The 12,173-nt window shown below is 44.7% G+C and overlaps 1 long non-coding RNA gene across 1 annotated transcript in view; it reads right to left on the reverse strand.

Annotated features, from left to right (window-relative positions):
* Positions 1 to 4,883: 4,883 nt before the first annotated feature.
* LOC125612408 overlaps positions 4,884 to 12,173 on the reverse strand; it is a 13,103-nt gene continuing 5,813 nt past the window's right edge. Inside the window, exon 3 of the long non-coding RNA XR_007342771.1 lies at positions 4,884 to 5,114. This is a non-coding gene — a long non-coding RNA (uncharacterized LOC125612408). The remainder of the gene's footprint in view (positions 5,115 to 12,173) is intronic.

A 12,173-nucleotide genomic window follows, 5' to 3' on the forward strand; every position in this document is an offset into this window, starting at 1 on the left:
TATCCCCACCCCTAAAATTACTCAGAATCCTCAGGGTATATGGGCAAGCATGTGCATTCAGCTTTCATGGGTCTCCTGGCAGAGGTGTGTGAGTAAGATCAAGGACTACATCACCCATAATTCTTAGGGTGAGGAAGCACCCAGAATCTCCCAAGGAGAGTCAGAAAAACCCAAACCCTAACTCTATTCTTGTTGTAATGTAGTTCAGCATTTTGCTAGCTCTTCATGGGGGATCCTGGGGCTTCATCTTCCTTAGGATTGTAGGTCATTTCATCCAGACTTTTTCCCCACTCACGGGAAGAGGTGGAAATAATTCTCCTAAAAGTTTCTGACCCTGAGGACTGTGGGTAATGTAGTCCAGCATTTTGTCAGTTTGCTCCCATGAGGTGACCCCCCCCATAGATTGTGGGTAATGTAGTCCAGTATTGGTTCTCTCTGCAGAACCCAGGGAACTTCTGCCCCATTCAGATTGTAATGAAGTCCCTGTATTTTCTGGCTCAGAGGGGTTGATTCTGTGCACTTCTACCTGCCCCTCCGTGGATTATAAATAATGTAGTTCAGCATTTTGCCTGCCTTGGGGGTGGAGAAAGGGGGCTCTTGAGAATTTCCACAACAGAGGGCTGAAGGCACTGTAGTGCAACATTGTGCTGGCTCCTGTGGGGGAATCTGGGAGCCTCTGCCACCTCAGGATTGTGAATAATTTAGTCACATGTTTTACCAGCTCACGTGAGGCACGGGAATCCTGTGATTTCTGTCCCCCAGGATTGTGGGTAATGTAGTCCCACGTTACAGCTCATGGTGAAGGAATTCCTATGAACCTCCCATTCCCACCTCCACCCCAAGCATTGTGGGTAATGTAGTCTAGTGTTTTGCTGGTTCTCTGTGGGGGATCCTGAGAGCTTCTTCCCCCTTAGGACTGTGGGTAATGTAGTCCCACACTTTGCTAGCTCACAGTGGGGAGCACTCCTGTAAGCTGCTACTGCCCCCTGAGAATTGTGGGTAATGTAGTCCAGTGTTTTTCCCACATACACCTCTGTCAGATGTCTATGGAAGCACAGTTATCACCACAGTGGCTTCTGGGAATTATCAGACAAATCACTCAACTGTGTGCAGACTTACCCAGAATAAATATAAACAATGAAGCAGCATTAGCCTTTGCCCTCAGGCACTAGTGAGTCTCCCTGTGCTGGGAATCCCAGGCCTCCCCTGCACTACCCTTGAGTTTGTGCCTCAATTTCTCCTTTTAGTGTGCTGGGTTTTCTCCCCATAAAATATACCTTCTCCCCATAAAATATACTATGACCGTGAGCATTCAAAGCCTCACAAGGAATACTTTCATAAAATTAAGTCCCACCAAAATATTACCTACAAAAGTAAAAACAACAGCAGAGCTTCTTTCTCAGCACCTGGGATAGTGGACAAGAGGCTTTTCCTCATTCGTCCCCCACCTTTTCCTCTGATAGACTTCAGTTATCCCAAAATCACTGTGCCATCCACATGTAGATTCCTAGGGGAAGAAATCTCATGGTACACACGGTCCCTAGGTGTCCCCAGCCAAGGCATCTCCCTGTGAGGGTATCAAGGAAGCTCTGTCACAACAGTCATTGCTCCAAGGTGCCTTTAGCCTGCACCCATGGTCCCTTCCTGGGTGGGTTCCCAGTTTTGGGTTAGAGTTACCTTCACTGTGGACATGGGCACCAGGTGTCCTCAGCTACAGCATTTCCCTGTGTGGGTCCCAAGGAGAAGGAAGCTTTTGTCACCACACTCATAGCCCCAAGGTGTCCACAGCAATGGTCTCCCCTGGTGGACCACAAGGGTGAGGGTTACAGCAGTCTTGAAGGTTTGGGTTACCTCACTGTGGACATAGACCCCAGGTACCCCCAGCCATGGAATTTCACCAGGTGAGTCCTGAGAAGAAAGTTTGCTGTGGGAATAGGACATCCATTCCTGGCAGTCATATGATTCAAGGGGATTAGAAAAAGTCACTCTGAGAACCCTCTTCTGGCCATTGTGGGCAGTTAGGATAATCAGTGCCTACTGTTCAGCACTGGCCCTGCGCCCCCTTGTGGCAGTCCTGTTGAAGCTCTGAAATTCATGGTTTTGATTTTATGAGGCCATAATTTTGGAAATCAAACAGCAATAGAATCCACCATACCATGTTCATAAAGGATAAAGATAGAAAAAAGCAAAATACATAGTCAATAAGAAAAAATCAATTGATTTCTTATATATCAGCAAAACTATATAGGAAAAATTGGAATTTAAAAACTAGAATAAGAAAAAAATTGAACTATTCCATTTACAATAGCACCCCCAAAATTGAAAAGATATATGTTTTAAATTACAACTATACTTTTAGAAAATCTTGAAACAATTGAAAGAAATCAAACAAAATATAAATAGAGATATTCGTTGTTCAGGTCTCTTCATAGTAAAGATGAAATTCTCTCACAGTTGATTTGCAGATTCAGCACAATCACACTCAAATTTCCAGAAATTTTTTTCTAAACCTAGAATAGATGTCACAGACTACAGAAGGACAAAGAACTTGCACATCTGTGTCACAACACCTGAAGTAGTGAGGAAATGTGATGCTGTGAAGGGATACACAGGTAGATATAAATGGAGATGAGTGGAGAGCCTAAAACTCACACATGCCTACAGGCAGCTGATTTTTTTTAAAGGAAAAAGACCTTCATGAAGAAAACAGCATCTACTGCACAGATGGTGTTGGAGTGTTTGGAAACCCTATGGGAGAAATGGACAGGGAAAACCTTTATAAGGTTCACAAAACTCACTCTAAATAGTCCATGGCTTACATCAAAAATGTGAAACTATAATAATTATAGTAGAAACTATTATGACCGTGTTTCATATTGAGTTTTTATTTAAAAAAATACAGCTGAAAAAACAAATCCATGAAAGAAAGAATTGATAATGTTGACTTAATTTAAATTTAAATTGTCGCTGTGCATGGTGGTGCATGCCTGTAGTCCCAGCTATTAGGTAGCCTGAGGTGACTTAGCAAGACCCTGTATCAAAGTAAAATAGTTAAGAAGAGCTGGGAATATAGCTCAGTGGTAGAACACCCCTGTGTTTTATGCTCAGTACCAATTTTTTTTTAAAAAAAATATTTTTATTAGTTATTGATGGACCTTTATTTATTTAATTGCTTATATGTGGTACTGAGAATCGAACCCAGTGCCTCATGCATGATAGGCAAGTGCTCTACCACTGAGCCACAGCTCCAGCTCCCCCCAAATTTTTTAAATAAAAACATCTACTCTGAAAAATTCATATTAAAGGAACAAAAAAAAATTAAGCCAGAGACTGGTGAAAATATTTGGAAAATACATGAAGTCCATCTAAAGTGGACTTGTATCCTAAATATGGTAAGAAACAATTGAATTAAAATGGGTTAATATCTGAACTGACAACTCAACAAAGAAGATATGAAAATGGCAAAGAAGCATAGAAATGCTGCTCAGCTACACCAGACATGACGGGAAATGACCCACAATGCTGTATGGAATTTCAACTGCATTCAATGGCTCCAAACTTTTTCAATTGGAAGATGTAGAACCAGAACTCTCATTCATTGCTGGTGGAATGCATAATAGTTCATCACTTTTAAAAGTTTTTGCCGCAGTCTGGCTGGGCACAAAATCACGAGCCACCACACACCTTGTAGATTCAAACAGCAATTCTTTATTCCCGAACTCACACCAGCACTCTACAAACACGTTCTGGGGGAATTCACATTCCGGGCCCCAATCATGTTCTGGGCAAAATCCCAAATACTCTCTGAATCCCACTAGAACTCAAGGAGAACTCAATGGGAACTCAACGAGCAGGCGTGCCTGAGGCAGCAGGATACACCCTATTCCCAGCAGGGTACACCTTAAACCTGGAACCGCCCTAAACTCGGATTGTCCTAAACCGGAATGTCCTAAACCCCGATCCGCCCTAAACCCGGATCCGCCCTGGTCCTTGAGCAAGGTCACCTTACTGCAAATGACCTGGGTCATGCCATGCGTCATTCTTACTTAGCAATGGCCCTCAGCAAGTTTTAAGTTTTTTTCCAGAGAAATACATAAGCACACCATATGATCCAATAAAAACTTAAGAATTTAGACAATTGCTTAGAAAATATGCCTTGAAAATATGTATATACAACATGCATTTATACACAGAAATTCTATTCAGAATGGCCAAAGAGATTCAGTGTTCTCTTTATTCCACAACATAAGTTTGCACATTGAAGCTGATAATTGAACCCATTATCCCATGCCTGAATCTAAAAACTTGGCACTATGGCTTGAATGTTTGCATTCCACATGTGTTTAAAATTTCATGTGTTAGAAACTCAATCTCCAAAATCCCAGAATCCAGAAAGCCCACCAATCTCTCATGCCCCCCTAGCCATCCACAGTTTGGAACAGCCGAGGTGTCCCTTTTAATCTCAGCAGGAAGGGTGTCTCAGGAAGGCACAGAAAAGGATGCTCCACCTGGTCATGGTATATCACCTGTGTCCACTGGGCCCAGCCAGCCTTTTAAGGCAGTGAGGGTAGAATAAGCTGGAGGCTACAACCCTCTTCTCAAACCCAATGAATTACAATTTAATCAAAACCCATCCTTGTCAACCCTCCCTGGGCCTTCCTCAGTCAGGTTTCATGAGTCTGGCTTCATGATGTCTGCTGTCAGCAGGTTTACTGACAGCTAGAAAGGTCATGCTTAAAGGCATGGCCTTTTTATAGGGAGTTTCCATGGAACATTCTATCCCAAACAGGGCAAAGGGGTAGTGTTACAAAAGAATAGTGTAGGTCAACCTCAGGGGTATGCCTACTCAGAAGACTGGCCTTGCTATCCGAGTTGGGGAAAAGACCGAGTCATGAGTCATGGCACTACCACGCCAGACTACAGAGATCTTTCAGATCCTTGTGGTGCATCAGGACTGGAAGGCATGGTAGCTCAATGTGCCTCCCCACATATTTCCCCTTTCTTAATATTTAAATACAATTGGGGAATTATATCTTTTAGTCACTGGATTCTTGGTCTGAGGTCATCATGATCTACTATTGAAACACAAAAGGAATTAGTAGAAAACATATTGTCTCAATGACAGACCATGTGGAATGTTTCAACATATTTAGGATTAAAGTCATTTAATTAACTTAGGAAGACCCAGGTTATTATTATTATTTTGCCAAATACTTATTAGAAGATTCTTGATCTTTTCCCAATTTTATTGGGAAGCATTCTGTTTGGCCATAGTAACATAGATATTTTTATTTGGCATGGCATTTAGGCCTTTCCACAAACCATAGAGCAGAGAGCTCATTCACAATATTTATTACAGTGGCTACTTAGAGCATTTTAACTCTTGAAACACGTGTCAGAACTGCCGAGCTGGGGAAGGGCAAGCATCTCACTTTCCCCAGGTCACAGGCTTTCCCCAGGTCACAGGCACTCAGTCAGATCAAGTCCTTTGCCTTTCCAGCATGAGGGACAGTGAATGCCACATAGTTCCCAAGGGTGTCCCACAGAAGGCTTCTAGAAAGCCCAAAGCTGGAAGCAAATCCTGAGCCTCTGCCCAAGCAGAAGGTTGTGGCTGGGTCCTGCCCATCAAGCCTGCCTGGGCCTGGGTTGAGGAAGAGAGCTGAGATTCTACAGCAGTGGGCAGAAATGTCCTCCTGAGGAGCCACTGCCACTCAACAGCAGGGACTGTCCCAAGCACTTGACATGACTCCAGGCTCAGCCCACCTTGCACTGCAAGTGAGAAAATGGGTGCACAACACACTCAACCTGATGCACACAGCTGTTGTGTAGCCGTTTTGGGAGTCAAGACCAGTGCAGAAGCTCCTAAGCAAGCTCTGCAGAGCCTGAGAGACAAGGCCGTGGTAGTGGGCAGGGCCTGTGTGTGACAGAGGGCAGCCCACCACTCCCATGTCCCTCTTGCTATCTCCCTTCTGCAGCCATGAATGACCTGCATGGACCTTGGGCAGAGGCTCAGGCTTTGCTTCCAGCCTTACTTCTATTCAGACCTCTTGAGATATTGTCTGACTTCGTGCCCTGAGCAAAACAAAGCAAGTACAAAGAGGCCGGGTTTTCTGACTCGGGTTAACTTGGACCTGGCTCTACTGCTCACTTTCTCTCCATAGGAGTCACCTCTAAAGTGCCTGCAAGAAAGCTGCCTTGAATGCAGAAAGCATTCAGACATTCAAATATGCTTCTTACCATCTTTTTTTAATTGTAGCTATGGCTACATTTGACTATGAACCCTTCACAAGCCCCTAGTTCCAGGTAAGGTGTGCTGTAAATAGAAGAGGCACATCAAACTTGAAAGATTCAGTGCATAAAAAGCAAAAACAAGGGCTGGGGATGTGGCTCAAGCGGTAGTGCGCTCGCCTGGCATGCATGCGGCCCAGGTTCGATCCTCAGCACCACATACAAACAAAGATGTTGTGTCCACCGAAAACTAAAAAATGAATATTAAAAAAAAAAGCAAAACAACTCATTAGTATTTCTTATATTAATTACATATTCAAATGATACCATTTGGGATAATAGAGCTAAATAAAATGTATTATAAATATTAACTTCATCTATTTCTTTTCTACTTTTTCACTGTGGATAATAGAAATTTTTAAATTGAACACATGGTTCACACGGTGGGGCTGCTGGATAGGACCCAACCTCTGCTGCCGTCCCCAGCCTGATTCTCATTTCCCAGCCACTGTGCTCCCAGGATCAGCCTGGCTCCGATATGCTCCAAGGCACTCCAGCCGCGAGATCCATGCAGCTGCCTCTCCTCTGCCTGGGATAACCCCCAGGGCCCCTGCAGTCTCCCTCCTGACCTCCTCAGAGGAAGCCCCTCTCCAGTACTCCCACTGCCCTCACCCTGCTTTATTTTACTTTGGAGCAGTTAAACTGACACTGTACCCTCATATTACAGGGACAATGAGTGGACAAATGAATGTGACAGGGTTTTGTTTTCTTGTAAACAACATTTGGATGATGCCCAATCCAAAAAAAAAAAAAAGAAAACAAATTGCCACCTCAATGGTCCATGTCCTTTGGCAGTGGCCTTTCAGACCTACCTTGGCTCCCTCCCCACTTGCACGGATCCTTTGGTGAGGCCGAGGAGCAGTGGTGGCTTCAGGTCTTCACAAGGCTCTTCTCTGAGCAGGGATGCTGACAGGTGCTGAGGTGTCTCTCAGCCTCTGCTCTCTGCCTCAGTGACAGGAGAGGGCAGCAGAGTCCTGCCTGTGCATCATTCAGAGCCAAGAAGACTGGTGAGTGCAGGGTAAAGCAAGTCCCTTTCAGGGAGAAAGAGCTCAGGAGCCCCAATGTGTCTAGAGTGGGACTCACAGCGTGGTGTGTTTCTTACATCTAATCACATGGAGGACACAATTCTGAAGAAGGAGATTTGCATCTTTGGACCTTAGAGCATTATAGCAACCTTGCTGTAATGTCATCTTATGGTGATTGTTTACATTCCCAATTTCTGTGTTATGTATTCATTATTGGAGGGTTTTTTTTTTCCTTTTTATCATTTTATTTGTAAGGACTACAGGGTTGGAATAAGGCCATACTGATGGGCAGGCATTTATGAGGTCTACACTTGCATCTCACTGTCAGGAATGAAGACTACCTTGCTGTGCTGGACAATTCCTGTGTTTCTGTAAAGATGACCCTGAAGAACAGTCAGCCCTCTACATTTGCATGGGACCCTGAGATAAGGAACTGCCTCAGCCTGTTGCCATGGCAGCACCAAGCGCATCAGCAACAGATGTCAAGTGAATGACAAGCTGCGGGAGTGAGGCTGGTGTGATGGTTGCAGGACTTCCAGCCACACCAGCTGGACATGCAGTTGTGCTTCCTAAAACATAAGGGAAGGTCCAGTTCCCCAGAAATGATGTTCAAAATCCAGTAGGCAATGGGGGTGCTCACAAGGAATTATTGTCTTGGTCCATTAGCAACTTTAGAAAAATCTAGTAAGAAACTGTGGTTGATCAGCAGCATAGGGTAGTAACCTACTGCATTTTTAAAGCTTTCAGTACATTTACAAATGGGATTGCAGTTGTTTACTCATCTACTTGTTCCTAGGCAATAGAGTGGTTCAGAGAAGCTGCCTTTGACCTTGATGTGACTTTGGCATGTTGGCCAGGCAAGACAGCTAGTGCCTGGAGCTCCCTCCACCAACCAGGCTCAGGACATGCCTCAGAAGGAGTTTGGGTGGTCACTGAATTTCCCATCAAAGTTTCCTACTGTTTTGACACCTACCACTCACTCGGGCATCTGCTAGCATGCTCTGGTTGCTTCTGGTTAGAGGCTATTATGTCCTCTAGAAATTCTGCTTAGGAAAATCATCCCCCAAATCCTTTGGGCCAGAGGCAAGAGACTTGCTTTGTGAAGCCATAACCACAGTACCACATGGGCAGCCGAGGGAAGATTCCTTTGCTGTTTATGGCCACATGTACAAGTCTCAGGCTGGATTGCTCAGGCTTTGTTTGAATTCAGTACTTAACTTTGAATTCTAGGTATTTAAAATTCCCACTCAGTCTCAGGCACATAACCTTAGGAAATTGGATTCTCAAGAGATACTTGAAGCTAGTTTTGAATATGTCTTTTAGATATAAAACAGGATTAAAGAGCTTCATTCTGTTGAAGTTATTTATCACTGGATACTCTGAATATAACTTTATTCCTAAAGACAGTGAAGTTTAAGGTAGCCATATGAAGAATAGAAAATAACTCTATTATTATTCATATGGAATATTGAGAAAAAGATGAGAAAAGAAAAATAATTACAAGGAAAACATAACGTGGGTGTAGGATAGACATCACTTTTGAATTTATGCAGATAGTGTCAGGGGAGAATTCTATTTTCACTTATAATAATCCTATCAACACATACACACCAACAAATTTGTATCCAGAAATCCAACCAAGATTAAGGAAGAAGGAAAAGTGCTTTGCATTGTGAATCTGTACTCAAAGGAAGAAAGACCTGAATAGTGATTTGCACTCTTTTGATAGATGCACTCAGGAACTGTACAAGACTGGAAGTGCATGTTTGATTAAAAATGGAACCAGCCCTCCTCTGTACTGAGCATGGTTCTAGGCACTATGGATATTTCTGGGGTGCAGGATGCACTCCCCCAACCTCTGGCACCTTGGCATTTGAGAAGCACCAGGAGCAGAGATCATGCTGGCTTCTTCCTGCTGCTCTCCCTTTTTAGGAATGAGGGTGTCCAAGGAATCAACACCTGCTCAGAAGCAGGCAAACCTCACTTTTGCAGAAGGGTGTGCTACCAAGAAAGTCTGGACAGCAGGCACATGAGGGCAGGCAGTCCACTGCTTCTATCCCTAAGGTAGCACTGCCCCTCACTCGGATGGGAGGAACTGGGGGGTTCCAATCTACATGACTGGCTAATTTTAAAATGGGGTTGGGCAAAGGGAAGGGCTGGAGTTCAAGTGACCAGACCGGACACAGGTTGGGGAGCTCAGGATGGACGTGACTACCTCTTTGAAAAATCCACCAAACCAAAACCCATTTGCCACCTTCTTTTTAGCCCACTTCCAATCGTGGCTGTTACCTCTTTTAGGGCCCTTATGTCTTCTTTTCCTGATGTTTCTGTTCCTGCCCTGTCTGCTTCGCTTCCTACAGGGCCAATTACAGAAGATCTCTAACCAAACTTTCAACCAGCTTCTGCTTAGGTACTACCAGCCTCTGACCAATGAATCCCCAACATCTTCAAGAGAACAGCTCACTCATTGCTGAAGCTCACTACCAGGCATGATGGAATACAACGGACATCAGACAGTGGGAGACAATGAGCCCGGAGAACCTCTTAATCTGCCATCCTGGATTCTTGAGCCTTTATGTCCTTTTAAGCCTCCTCATGGCCCTTGACCTCTTCTCTGTCAGTCCCCTGGCATGGAACTTCTGCCAAAAACTGACATTTGCTTTAATTTTTATCTTCATCCTGCTTTTGTTTGCTCTGATCTTCTTCAGGTGTTGGTGACACCATGTCAAGGCAATGCTTCCAATATTTCTTAGAGTCTCTGTTACAGGACCAGTGGCTGATACCAACAATCTCCTCCATCCAGGACTGGTTCGACGCCATTGATGACTTGTGGTTTCAGGGAACTTTCATAGACTTCACCCCAATGGAAGTAGCTGTCTATAGCCACTGGGTTTTATTTCTGGTTGCCATGATATCCCCAGACATGCCCCCCCCAACATTCCTCCACTTCCCCTTCTAGGCCCTACGCCGCCCCCGCACAGCCAGAAGCAGCCAGATCTGACTAACGATGCCCAAATTCCTAAGAAAACAAAAAGGGAGGAATGTTGGGAAAACATATAATGGCAGCAGCACCCCAGAGAAAAACCCCAACATGGCGTCTAACGACCCTCTTTCTCCTCTTTGTTTCTTTCACTGGCACGAAACGTTCCCACTGGTGCCAATGTTCAAACCCTGTTGGTGGGAAGTCTTAGCCCCAATTAGAATTAACTTCTTGGTTTTGTGCTTGCTGTCTTGCTTGCTCTGTCTGCATTGTCCGGCAGCCGCATCTAGAAGTTGGAACTGGGCATTGCATCTAATAGACTTAAGAACTTTGTGAATAAGCCGAAGTGTCAATAACAACCCATGCTCTTATCACCTTAGAGAAAAGACTTGTGGCTTATTAAGTCTACTTAGACACTTACTTGCTATTCTGGATTGCCCCACGAGACGCAGAGGTCCAGATCCGCCAGCCACAGTCCGCGCACCGCTGCGCACGGCTGCTGGCCTGTCTGCCCGCAGCAAATGTGACTGGGTCCCGCTAACCTCCGAGATGCAGCTTGGCAGGAAGAAGTCTTTAGCCAAGCCTTCATGAATTAGCGAGCTGGGAGCTGAAGCCAACCAGGATGGACCAGTCCCACCCCTCCCTTCAGACACTCCGGCAAGGAGCCTGGGGCCCGCCATAGCAGAGAGGTGACGTCATCGGAGTTTGGCCGATGGAATTCCTTCCCAGCAGAATCCACTTTAGCTGGTGTGTGACTCCCTCCCCATCCAGATACAAGCAGCCAGAAAACTTCATGGACCTCTCAGGGGTCGTGTCTGTAGGGAAGTAGAGGGGATCCCCAACCCCCAACCCCCATATCACCAGCGGTGACTCCCAAGGTCTTAGCTGCCAGTTTACCACAGCACTGGGGCTTAAGTGGGACACGCGGTGGGGCTGCAAGTGTAACTAGATCTCTGGGGAACCGCTTCTGGTGAACAGGACCTGGCTGGCTGGCTGACAGGAGGAAGGGGAGTAAGGGCTGGAGAAGTGAAACGGCTCTGGACTGACAAGTCTGAGAGACTCCCAGGAGATGCCTTACAGGGATTGCTATGGGCAGGTAGAGAGCAGAAGCTCTGTTCGGAGGGCACAGCTCCGCCTACTGGAAGAGAAGAAAATGGATCTCTAAGACTTCAATATTTTTTTTTCTTCTTCTCTCTCTATTCCTTTCTCCCATTTTCCTTCTCTCTTTCTTTCCTGTTTCAAGTTTTATTGTTCTTTTCATTCACCTCTAATCTATCTATCTCTCTCTCCTTCTTTCTTTTTAAGAGAACCTTCATTCCCCTACCCCCAACTTTCATCCCAAGCATTACATCTTCCATTACGTGTAATTGTCAAAATGCAAATAGGTGAAGGTCTCAAGGCTGTCTATAAGGCTCCTAAATACCTAGCTACTACCAACATCCTGATCCAATTGCCTGTTAGTATCCACCTTCAGTAGAGCAATCTTCTAAAGTAGCCAAGACATACTAACCCTCGTACCATCATAGCACCTAACCTAAACATATAGTCCTAAGAACAAACAACAAATCACTATATGCATACAGAACCTTTTATGAATTGAATGAATCAGCTTTAAAGTACAATAAAGGGCTGGGGATGTGGCTCAAGTGGTAGCGCGCTCGCCTGTCATGCGTGTGGCCCGGGTTCGATCCTCGGCACCACATACAAACAAAGATGTTGTGTCCACTGATAACTAAAAATAAATAAATATTAAAAATTCTCAAAAAAAAAATAAAGTACAATAAAGCCCAACATTTCTAGGCATAATCTCCCACCACAAAGGAGAGACAACAGAGATATACAAAGCCAAAACAAATGTATAGGAGAAAGCAGTTACAAAG

This window comes from Marmota marmota, unplaced genomic scaffold, assembly GCF_001458135.2.
Source record: "Marmota marmota marmota unplaced genomic scaffold, marMar, whole genome shotgun sequence".
Taxonomy (NCBI): Eukaryota; Metazoa; Chordata; class Mammalia; order Rodentia; family Sciuridae; genus Marmota; species Marmota marmota.